Source organism: Sminthopsis crassicaudata, chromosome 2 (genome assembly GCF_048593235.1).
Source record: "Sminthopsis crassicaudata isolate SCR6 chromosome 2, ASM4859323v1, whole genome shotgun sequence".
Taxonomy (NCBI): Eukaryota; Metazoa; Chordata; class Mammalia; order Dasyuromorphia; family Dasyuridae; genus Sminthopsis; species Sminthopsis crassicaudata.
In genome coordinates, this window is record NC_133618.1 from 588,340,707 (window position 1) to 588,353,008 (window position 12,302).

Below are 12,302 nucleotides of genomic sequence, written 5' to 3' on the forward strand. Positions count from 1 at the left end.
ACAAGAAAAGGGAGGAAGGGAAGGAAGGGACAATCTTTAGAATTCATAATAATCAAAAAAGCATCCAACCATGCATCAGGAAACCAGAAAGAAACCTTAAACATGGTATTATTGTAAGGCAGAAGGATCCAAAATTGAAGGTCAGAGACTAGAGATTCAATAATGTAATTGTAACTAGCGATTTTGGCTTCCAAGACACATGGCACAAATGGCACAAAATGCACCATCAAAATTAAATACTCAAGGGGGAAAAAATAATCTAGCAGGGGAAGAGATGCCAGTTCATTAATCCATGCAAAAGAGTCAGAGATTCCCGGTGGGGGTGGGAAGGGGGCAGGGGTAGGATCAGGGGAAAGGTAGGCTTTGGAGAAGTTCACCTGGGGTTCTACTGCTGGGCAGAGAAAGCTTGCCATCTATTAGCTTCCTATTTTAACTGGTTATTCTCACTATTATTAACTGAACCACACCGTGCTAGTTACATGCTAGATTCAATAGTTTCTGAGCCACAGGAGAAATTTAAATGCTGCAGACGCAGAGCAAAGCTCATGTCCCAACATTAGTTATGGTTGTGCATATAGAGGCAGAAAAGTTAATGGACTAGAAGCATGGACCAATAACTAAAGGTTTCTTTCTTCCCTGTTTGTAGGCTGTTCTATGAGGCAGGAGCCAGGGTCACAAGAATTCCAAACCCAGTTAAATGAGAATAGTATATAGAGGCAATTTTGACTGTGGAAAGGAGTGGGCAATGCAAGTGCAGAGAAGAAGATATTTATTGAATGAGTGCAATTTAGAGGATTTGGAGGCAGGCGACCTAGTTCTAGTTTCAATCTTTCCACCAACCAACTGTGGCATTTTAGGTAAGTTATCTCACCCTAGCCTTCAACTTATAAAAATCCTGAATTCTTGACATATCAATGTAAAAAATGATAGAGGACTGGATGAAATTTCTAAGTCCTTTCCAACTTGAACATTCCACTATCTTATGAGCAGTGGTTCCTTATGAAGGAATAGCAATGTTCCAAGTTCTGCCTAGCACACAGTAGGCATTTAATAAATGTTTATTGGCTAATTGGTATCAAAACCAGAAGGTCAGGTCTTACCAGCTGTATTTCTTGAAGAATGGATGGCTTCCTAAAGCAGGATTCCTTTTCATTTTCAATATATCTAATGGCAACATGATTGCCCTAGAATTAGAGAGAGAAAGATTTTATGTTTGTTGGTTTTGGTTTGAGTTTTGGTTTTTTTAAGCCAGGAATATGAGACAGAGTAGAATAAGAATAGCAAAAGTACAGCAAAGTAGGGGATTGCACAGATTTGCCCTCTCTCTGACAACAACAATAAAAATCACCATCAGCTTCACTGCTCAAACTGCCCCCAGAACATTTTGATACCATCCACTGAATCTGAGCCTTAAAACTTCTTGATCAGGCAACCAAGAGATGTTTATCAAATGTCTACTATCTTCTGGGCACTCTGAGGGATTACAAAAAAGTATAGGAAATAGGAATATACAGTGAAAAGAGCATCAGATTTACTAGCCACATGACCTTAGCAAATAATTTAATTTATCTGAACTTTCGATTCCAAGTCTATAAAATGAAGATAATTTTTAAAATCATTTAAGATACTCCCAGACATATACATATATAAATTTGTTAGATATGTGTATATGGGTATATTTGTATATGAGAGAGAAAGAGGGACTGAGACAGAGGCATGTATAAAGTGGAAAGTGGAATTTACAAATGGTTGGTAAATAAATTAATTCAACATTTGAAGGCAGAGAGGTGACACTTTACAAACAGTAATATGACTCTGAAAACTAGATGGAAAGGATTCCCTTCACAAATGACTTGTTTGCTGAAGAGTATCTAAACTGCTATGAATATATGGAAGTTCTAATAAACTGGAAAAAAATTAAATCCTTTTCTATAAGAAAATGCTGGCTTCTCACACTTATTTTGAGACAATTTCCATATGAAAATGTATGTCTGCAAACTCCCTCTTTTTCTTCTGCATGTATTATACTTTCTAATTTCTTAATTTGAGGAGAAATATAGATAGAAAGATAGATAGATAGATAGATAGATAGATAGATAGATAGATAGATAGATAGATAGATTTCTATATATAATTTTGGCCTGAACTTCTGAAGACATGGTAACTATAGCTCTTAGTAACAGACTAGATCCCTCTAAAGGTTTGAGAACAATAGCTAAGCATATAGTCCATCAAAGTAGAAGTTATAGTCTCAAAATGGCTTAATAACAATTACACTTCCTTCCATTTTGTTTATAAAATATTTGCAACACTCATTTTCTTCTCCTTGAACTACATCTACAAAATGGAAGTAATAATACTTGCTGGAGAAGGTGGGGTATGGAGCTCATGTAATGCTTTATATAATTCAGGATACCTTTCCAATATGACAAAATGTAGATGCTCTGGATAGAATCAGAAAAATGAGCTCAGAACCAGTCATCAAATCTGTACCTGGTAAAGGCCCACTGTGGTATAAAACACTTCTTCTTCCTGTTTGTCCTGGAAGTCTGAGCTCAGGTTGCTTGAAGTCATCATGCCTGAACCATAGCTTCCAGTTCCTCTAGACATAGGTGTGCCCCTCTGTGATTGCTGCAATCAGGATAGTAAAATGATTTTGCAAAATGGCTAAGAGCTCTAGCTCTATTGGAGCCAGGAAAAGCTCTCCCCTGAACTCTAGGCGTGACAGATAACGTCAAGTTTAAATAAATCAACTACTAAGGCTCCATTAAACATCTCCTGTATATCAAACACAAAGACCAACAAATAATAATAATAATAAATAGGAAGAAATACAAAAGAAATGAGGGAAGGAAAGATTCTCTCAGGGACTCCCATATGAATTTAAGTGACATATATACAGATAGATAGATATTTCTACATACACACAAAAATACATTTATACATATATATATGTATAAATGTATTTTTGTGTGTATGTAGAAATATCTATATGTATATATATATATATATATATATATATATATATATATATATATATATATATATATATATATATATATATATATATATATATATATACATATGTTCACTATGTGTACTAAACTATGATGCATTTTTGTTCCAACTCTAGCACCTAGCATATGGCTGGACTAATAGTAGACAGTATCTCTTTACTTATCCTTTGATCATATGTAATTCTTTTAAAATCACAAAATCTCAGAGCTGGAAGAGGCCTACAGAAATCATATAATTTCCTGCCCATTGCCAAGAAGTTTCTCCTCCCAGTTACTAGAAATTTGTTCTTCCATGAGAGAAGCCCTTCTACTTTTAAATCATTCTAATTGTTAGAAAAGATTTTCCTTAAGTTAAGCTGAAACCCATTTCTATGAGCTTTTGCTCATTGACAGAACTATAGAAATTATTGGGTTTGGGAGAAAATCAATGGACATAGGCAAATTGTGGCAACACAGAGAGACGATTGAATCAGCAAGTGCAGTGATGGTAGGAAAAGGGAAAAACCTATCCATTAGAGTTTAATTGGGGCTCCAGATGAGCAACATCATTGTGAGAATACATTGGGAAATATACAGTAGTGACCCACGAAGAAAGTCATAGGGATAGCACCAGAGGGATGAACCTCATCCTTTCACTGATGCTTTTGATGTCCTGAGGTGAAGTTCCAGACAATTTGTAACCTAATCTGTTGATATTTTTTGGCAGCTTCTTCCCCATCCTCAACCAGAGAGTAAATTTGTTCCACATGACAATTATCCAACTGAACTAATCCAATCATTTTTCCTCTACTCCAGATTAAATGCCTCTATTTCTTCAAATATTTCCTTAGAAGATATAATTTCCTTTGACCATCCTGGTCACTGTCCTTTAAACTTGCCCTCAATTTGTCAAAATGTGGCACTCAGATCTAAGCACAATGCTCAAATATGGTATTTGAAGTGCAAAGTATCACCTCTTGTAACAAGATTATACAGTTCTACCAAGAGACTGAGCTGGGTCTCATATCAATCATACTCCTAGTTCACATTGAACTTCAATTCAATTTAGCTCAATAAATATTTACTGAGCATGTGCACAAGGTCCAGCATAATATTTTTTATTATCCTGAGCACTAAGAGATGTAATACAAATAAAAGGAGGCTAGTTCTTTTTCATAAACTGCTATCAGATCTCCTCTGACAAGTATTTTTATGACAATATTAAAATCTCTGTGCAAACTTGGCCTTTTTCCTTGTAAAATACCCCTTCCAGTCAATTTTACTGCATCATAGTTGCTATTTAATGAATAATAGTTAGTGGTTCAAGTGGCCAGAGAGTAGTTATGATCCTGAAAAAGCAAACAAACAATTAGACATAGCCTGAGAACAGTTTATTTTCTTAGAACATATGGTCTGAGATATAAAACTGGGTACCATGAGGATTTAATGGGGTTCTTAACTATGAGTCAATGTAGGTCTTATTTAAAAACTGGAAAATTCAGTGGATGCCTTGGAGCTAATCCAATACCTTAGAGTGTGACAAATTAACAAGCATCACAATTACCCAGATGCCTGACTGTACCTTGTTAAGAGGCAAAATGATGATGTCTTCATAGTTGATTTTCCACCAAGCACTATTATGGGGTACTAATAGGTTATTTTTCTGCATCTTTAAAAAAAATACAATGCTGGCAACTCCAAAGACTGTTACCAGAATGGTGAGAGCCATCACAATGATCATGGTGACACCTGGAGGAAGAAGACACCCAATGACTCTGAAATATAAAATGCCATAGCTAAACACACTTACACAATAGCATATTCATATATAGGGATATAAATAATAAGTAAAGCAATAACCATTTATTAGGTGTCTACTTTGTGCCTGGCACACTACTAAGCACTGGGAATAATGAGGAATAATTTGTTACTTATCAGATAGATTACTGGAATTGAAAGGGACCTCAAAGATTATTTTATTCCCACTTCTCTTTCCAATTACATTCCCTTAAAGGTAGCTATTTAACTTCTTCAATGCCTCCAGTAACAAGGAATTCACTATTATGCAAGGAAGACTAATCCATTTCTAAGAAAACATATGTTTAACAGTCTGCAAAGGATATTTCACCACATTACAACAGATGGTAGTGATCAGCTAGGTTTCCAACTCTTAAGAACCTTGAAATTTTAATTGTTATTTAGAAAAAGATTCAGGTAAAGATTGTGAAATGGAAAACAATAATCTTTAGTGTACCTTATTTCTATTTTTTCCAAGTTCCCTCTTCATTGCACTCATGTCCTTGTCTTCCTTCATACCCACACCTATTCTCAGTAAAGATTATGCTTGTATCTTTGTGTGAATTATGTATTAGTAACATTAACTAATATTTACATTAACAATGCATGTTGTATGTAGTCAGTAGAACAAGAGTTTGGTTTGGTTTGGTTTTTTACATTTGAAAGATGAAGAAAAAGGTTAAAGATATCAAGTGATTTTCCAAATATCAAAGTCAGTGTGTTTTATCTAGATATATTTGCAAAAATATATAAGCTCAAATGGCAGAATGATTTATTTTCTTCATCCCAAAAAATTTAAGCTCAATTGAGGAGCTACTTGGGAAAGGATTAGGAAGAGGGACCTTGTTAAAATTTGATGTCACACCCTAAAGATTGTAGATATACTTCAAATAAATATATGATCAGCTATGTTCAAATCATTGTATCTGCACAAATCTAATGATCTCTTGGTTTAAAATCAGTCAGGTGCTAAAATTCTATGAAAAAAAAAATGCTAATACCCAGAAAATATCCAGCATTAGGCATCTGAGATTCCTGGTTTGATATGATTTCTTCCAGTTTCTAGGTGTACTTTTAACTTCTGCCAAATAAGATGAGAGAAGTAGAATAAAAAGCAAAACTTTTTCTGAAGAGAATTTTCAAAGTAAATGCAATGCTCTCTCTTTCAGGATGAGGGGACAAGAGTTTAATCCTGGGCTTCAGCTATCTGAGATTAAGCTTCTTCAAAAAAAATGATTAAACCAAGATGAAGTCTCCTGATCACATCAAACTCAGAAGGTATGTGTTTCTTTACTAGGGTTATAACTGAGGTGAGGTACACCAGAGTGCCAAAATTTGGAGGGTAGAATTAGTATTTTTACTCCTTTAACAACTGAGCTTAGCATTTAGTTGGCAAAAATAATTAGTTAAAATAGGCCCTCTCTTCTCAATGTTCCAAAAACTCTGTCTCCTTGACATAGGATTTTGTACACCAAAATCTCTACTAGAAGTCCCCCCTGCCTTTAGACTGAACTGATATTAATATTTGCCTGTCCTTTTAAGTTTCCCTTCCCTCAGAATTACATTCTTCCTTCTCACAAAACAAAAATACTTACTTACAAATGTAGTTTGACAGTGTTCATTAGAAAAGCCACAAGCTGGTTTATCTTTAGGAAGAGATCCATGGGGCCAGCTGCTATTGGAGAAATCTCCTGTGGGGCTAGTAGATAAATGCAGGGGAGAGTATCAGTGGCTACTCACATTTTTCATTCCTTGGGGGCAACAGAATCAAATGAACTGCCATCTTGATATGTGAACCATTTCCTAGGATCTCTGAATAAATCTTAGTTTCTCAGGTAGGACATCACCTAAGGAAGCTTCCAAATAGACTTTCAAATTCTTGCATTCATTTAATTCAATATATACTTATCAAAGTGCTACTGTGGGCAAAGAACAATGCTGTAAAGGAAAGGAAAGGAAAGAAAAAAGAGAGAAGAGGAGAGGAGAGAAGAGGAAAAAGAAAAAGGGACAATTGCAGGTTGGGGGCTAGAGGGAAAGAGGTGTGTGGTACGGATGAATTCTTTAGAAAGAATTTTTTGTTATTGATTCATGGTGGATAGATTGGAAAGGGCAGAGCAAGGAAGCCAAGGTTGATTATAACAGCCTAGGGGAAAGGTAATGAGAGAAGGGAATGAGTAATAAGACAAATATTGTGGAAGAGTAATAAAATCACTAAGACTTGACAAGTGATTGATCATAAAAAGTCAAGGGGAAGAAAGAGACAAAAACCTTTCCAAAGTTATGAAACTGAGAAGAAAATGGAGCTCTTAACACAAACAGAGAAGTTTCGATAGAAGGCTCACTTAGGGCAAAAAGTAATCCATAAATTTCACAAATTATTGCTAACTAAACCAATCATCTACATTTAGAGCAGGGATTATTAACTTTTTTGATCATGGATCCATTTGTCAATCTATAAAAATCTACCAATCCCCTCTCAAAATAATGTGTTTAAATATATAAAATTAATAGAAATTGTTTGATTGCAAAAGAAATCAATTCTATTGTAATATGGTTTTGTAAATACTTTACTAAAAGTTCATGGATACACAATTAAAAATTCTAATTTGGTCCAAAGGTGACATTTTTGTTTTATCTATTTTAAGGCATCTATAATATTTTTAAAAGATATTTAATGAGATAGCACAGTTTTTAAAAAAGTAATAATAAAATAGCTTCCCTAGAAATCTATAATACACCTCTTGTCAATATACACACAATCAATAGGAACAATGAATGTACAAAAGAAACGCATTAGACCAAGTTATAAATATTAAAATAATCATACATAGGGATTGACTTCAATACTTTAATTATGGCAAAAACCATGCTATGAGGCAACATATAATGCTTTCTCCCTTCCTGAATTTCTCATTAGAATGCAAAAATCATGTTATGCTGGTGTCATTCTTTCCTGTGGTATCAATGTTAGATTATGAGTTCTGAGGAAACCTAAAGATCATTTAGTCCAGAGGTATCAAACACCCTACTGTGGGCTACATACTATGGCAACATTATGTATTGTAGCCAGAATCAAATTAAAACATACTTAAGAACTATATTAACAAAATTAATATACATACAGTTAGATAGATACAATAAATAGATACACACACACACACACACACACACACACATATATATATACATATTATACATAAAATCATCACATTTTAAAACAAGGATAATATTCAGCCTGCAAGAATCCTTATGTAGGGATTGATAGTCCCATTTCTATTTTAATTTGATATTACTGATGTAGTCTGTCTGATTTTACAGAAAAGGACCCAGGAGTGTAGAAAAGGAAAGTAACTTATGCAATATCACAAAGATTTAATGTGAGATCCTCACTCTTAGGCCAGAGTTATTTCAAGCCTATTAGGCAACTTCTTCTACCAAAGTTAGATCCTCCATAAGAATTTACACTCTCTAAGTTACTAGAGGGAAAAAAATCAGGAAGGAATTAAAGACTTTTAATACCTTACATTATGTGGAATGGGGAGTAGGGAAGAAAGTTGAGGAGGGAATAGAAATAGAAGTTTTTAATTACCAAGGCAAACTCACAAATCTTAGATATTTATGCCCATATCTTAATCTCAACATAAAAAATTAGGAAAGTATCCATTCAGTTCTGTTTCAAAGTCAAACTATGTGTGATCCAACAATTATTTAATTAGGGTCCTCCTATATGTAAAGTATCTAAGATGAGGTGAACATGCTCTCTATCAAAAAAAAAAATGTTCCAGGATAATTATATTTTACATTCTAGAACTGCATCCTCAAAATATAGTATTTTTAAGGGCCAAAGACATATTATTCATAATAAATAATTAAATCCCAATGAATATACAACCATAATAAGGTGATATATCTATACTGAGTGGCTTAAGTTCAATTACCAATTTAATGTGAATTAGAGTAATTTTGTTGAGTTGCAATATAATCCAAAACCAATTTATTAAAATGGTTATTTTTCAATCAAACCTTTCTATAAGTAATAGCAACTCTTTCTACCCTGGAGGGTAGTTTCTATTCAGGAAGGGCTCACATCTCAAAAATAATCCATTTTATACCTGAGTGTTTTTCTATGGCTGTTGTAATGAAGAAAAGGAATGAAAGTAGACGAAATTCCAGTTTTCTTTAGGATATGGACCAAGTAATCCACTTGTCTCTTTCCAAACTCATCTATCCTTATTTGTCCAGTGATTCCTAAAAAGAGAGAGAATTTCTTAAAGTAAAATAAATGGAAAGAAATAGATTTGCCCAAGAATGCAATATACTTTCTGAAAAATCAAACTACCCATTTGGGGTTTCTCTATGTATTATATGATCCCAAACCTTGCCCTCTGGATTTATACACTACTCCTCAGTCATATTTATTTGACTTATTTTGCCCTCACCCAAAATTTCCTTTGAGAACCTCAAAATGTAGCTTGTGCTTAGGTCTTCACAGATATGAGTAAAAGGGCCTGGCTCCTAGGAAAATGCCCAGATCACAAAACTAGAAAGAGAATAATTTATTTCATCTCTCAGAAAAGTCATGAAACCACATGTGACTGACTGTGTTCCATGACCAGTTGGTACAAATTCTCCATCCAGTACTGAGATTCTAATCAATCTCACCTTCACCCTTAGGATGGATACATAATTCACAGCTTTCTATTAAAACTAAGTAATTCATAATTTAAAATTAACAATGATATAAATGTAAGTGTTCAATTTCCCCTGGACAAGAAATAAGCTTGAGATTGACAGAGAGAAGTCCACTGACCTTGCTCCAGAAGAATGCTAAGATATCTCACCTGAGGAATGAGGATGATACTAAGGCTACTGGAGCAACTAGAGAGTTGAGTCATGATGCAGAGAGACAAAATTTAGATTTTCTGTGGGGTAAAATATGTCTGATACAGATGTATATGTAGCTATGTGTATTTTGACTATTTTCATGGATGTCAGAACTTTTATTCACATATATAAGAAACCTGGAAAAGAACTGTGTTCTGAGGTTTCCAGAGAACTCTGGATGGGCTTCTCTCCTGACTCTAGAATTTCTCACATGACAGTCACCAGAGCCTGGAAGTCCAAGCTGCCCCTTGAAGTCTTTTCTACTGATTGGTCAGTTCTTCCCTAAGAGTTTGTGTGGTGTGTGTGTGTGTGTGTGTGTGTGTGTGTGTGTGTGTGTGTGTGTGTGTAGAAAGCTGGGGAAAGTCACCCAGGCATAATTAAACAAAGCCATATTACGTCCCCATTTCCAGTCTATTACTGCTGATACTATCATCATCCCATTGCCCAGCTCTGATCACATCACTTTCTTGCTCAGAACTCCTCAGGGGCTCCCCATTTTACTTAGTGGTTAAAGTCTCTAGTTCTTAAAATGACAGTCAAAGTTTACCATGTCTTTAACCAATCATTCCAGCCTTGTTTTTTCCAATATTCTCAACATTCTACATATTTGGCTCACATCGTCACTACCACCTACAATGCTCTCCCTTCATCTCTACTTTTCTGAAATCTTACCTCATCTTTCCAGCCCAGCTTAAATGCTACCTCCTCTTGACACCCGGGAACCAGAAGTGATCTCTCCTTCTTTTGAAACTCTTTTTCCCCAGATGATTAACAATGGAATACAAGGGGAAAAAACCAACAAAAGGAAATAATAACCTTCATGATCCTTTGTCTTTCTCTCTTTTGCTCTTGTCATACTCCATAATGTATTATAGTTATTGATATAATTTGTCATCTCCCTCATGAGACTAAAAACGTTATTGATAGTCTTAGACTTGTCTTTTCTCCTTTCTAAACCCCGCAGTTTTTAGCAAAGTTCCTCACATGCAAAAAGCTCAGCAAATATTTGGGTCCAATCTAGTTCTACCACTTATTTATGATCTTTATGACCTTGAATAAGTGACTAGATCTCTTTGGACCCCAGTTTTGTTATCTATGACATGACAAGGTTGGATAAGATATTATCGACGGTCCCCTATATCTTTAGATCTACAACCCCACAATATGTTTCAACAAAGTTGAACTGAACTGGAAAAAAAAAAAAAGCAGGAAAAAAAGCTATGTTTGAAAGATTCTTGTCATATTAAAAAGCAGAATTAAATGTGATCATATCAGAAACAATAAATTAGTTTGTAAAACATATTAGAGTATAAAAAACTATTATTATTCAAGCCCTATTATAAGGTCATATTGTGCAACCATTTATTACAATTAACATAATAGAGCTAGAAAAAGTTCAAAAAAAAGAAAACTAAAATGAGTAGGATTGAATAGAAGATCAGGTTTAAGATTAAATATATGCACATGAATGGAGAAGGAACACATCATATTCAGATGTTTTGAGAGTGGAGAAAGACCTCACAAATATAGAAGGATAAGAAGAATTTTAAGGGGACAATATCCAAACCCTTCATAATTTGTAAACACTTGGATGATGATCCCTCCCAGGCTTTGCCTTTCCAGACAGAAGACACCATGTGTGTGTTGGTGTGCATGTGTGTTGGTGTTAAAAAGAAACAGAGAGACAGAGATAGAGCGATAGAGAGACCCAGACAAAAGAAAGAAAGAGATCAAGAATCTGTATTTTTATCAGTAGAGGACTTTTCTTCCCCAAAACTGGGATGCCTCACAATATTTTGCTGAATTTTTGTAACAAAAATTCATCACTCCAGGGCCAACTTGATGATAGCTAAACTTTTTAAGCAACAGTGATAAAAGGGCTATACATCACAATAAAACATTGGAGTAAAACTTCAGAGAGAGTGTGGACAGTTAGTGATAATTTTAAATTTCACATTTATTTGGTACTTTAAGTTTTTAAAATGGATTTTCTCACAAAAACCCTGTGAAGTAGCAAGTATGAGTTTTATTATCCTCATTTTATAAATGAGGAATCAAGGCTCAGAATTTCTATAGTTTTCCTAATATTACACATATTCACTAGGAATGTGCACATATGCAAGTATAGTTTCCTATATCAATAAAATTACAGATTCAGATATAGATTATTATAATATATATATGTATTATTGTATGTATATACATGGGGATTGGAGACTGGGGTCATAATTAAAATAATAAAAAGAAATCTCAGATGAAGAAATTCTATTGATACAGGTCCACATTTTTTTTTTTAATTAATAGTCCTGGGGCAGCTAGGTGGTGCAGTGGATAGAGAATTACTCTGAATCCAGGAGGACCCAAGTTCAAATCTGAACTCAGACACTTAAGTGCTGTGTGACCCTGGGCAAGTCACCTAACCCCAATTGTCTCAGCAAATAATAATAATAATAATAATAAATAAAAGTAATAGTCCTATAAAGGTGCCTAAAGTACTGAGAATTACATAAGGACACATAGCCAACATGTAACAAATTGATGTCATATCTATGTGTGTACATGTACACACATCCCTCTCTATTATATACACATGTATACGTAGACATACATATATACGACAAGGAT

The 12,302-nt window shown here is 34.4% G+C and overlaps 1 protein-coding gene and 1 long non-coding RNA gene across 2 annotated transcripts in view; both read right to left on the bottom strand.

Moving 5' to 3' along the window:
* The window catches only part of LOC141553744 (guanylate cyclase 2G-like), a 43,778-nt gene extending 42,598 nt beyond the window's left edge, over nt 1-1,180 (bottom strand). Inside the window, exon 1 of the mRNA XM_074285234.1 lies at nt 1,101-1,180. The gene's annotated coding sequence lies outside the window, so the exon portion shown is untranslated. The remainder of the gene's footprint in view (nt 1-1,100) is intronic.
* A 1,322-nt stretch (nt 1,181-2,502) lies between these two features.
* LOC141553745 (uncharacterized) lies at nt 2,503-6,691 on the bottom strand. The gene is made up of 3 exons (XR_012485623.1): nt 6,389-6,691; nt 4,579-4,745; nt 2,503-2,631 (listed from the first exon to the last, which is right to left on the bottom strand). It is a non-coding gene; the product is annotated as an uncharacterized LOC141553745 (long non-coding RNA).
* Nucleotides 6,692-12,302: the final 5,611 nt, after the last annotated feature.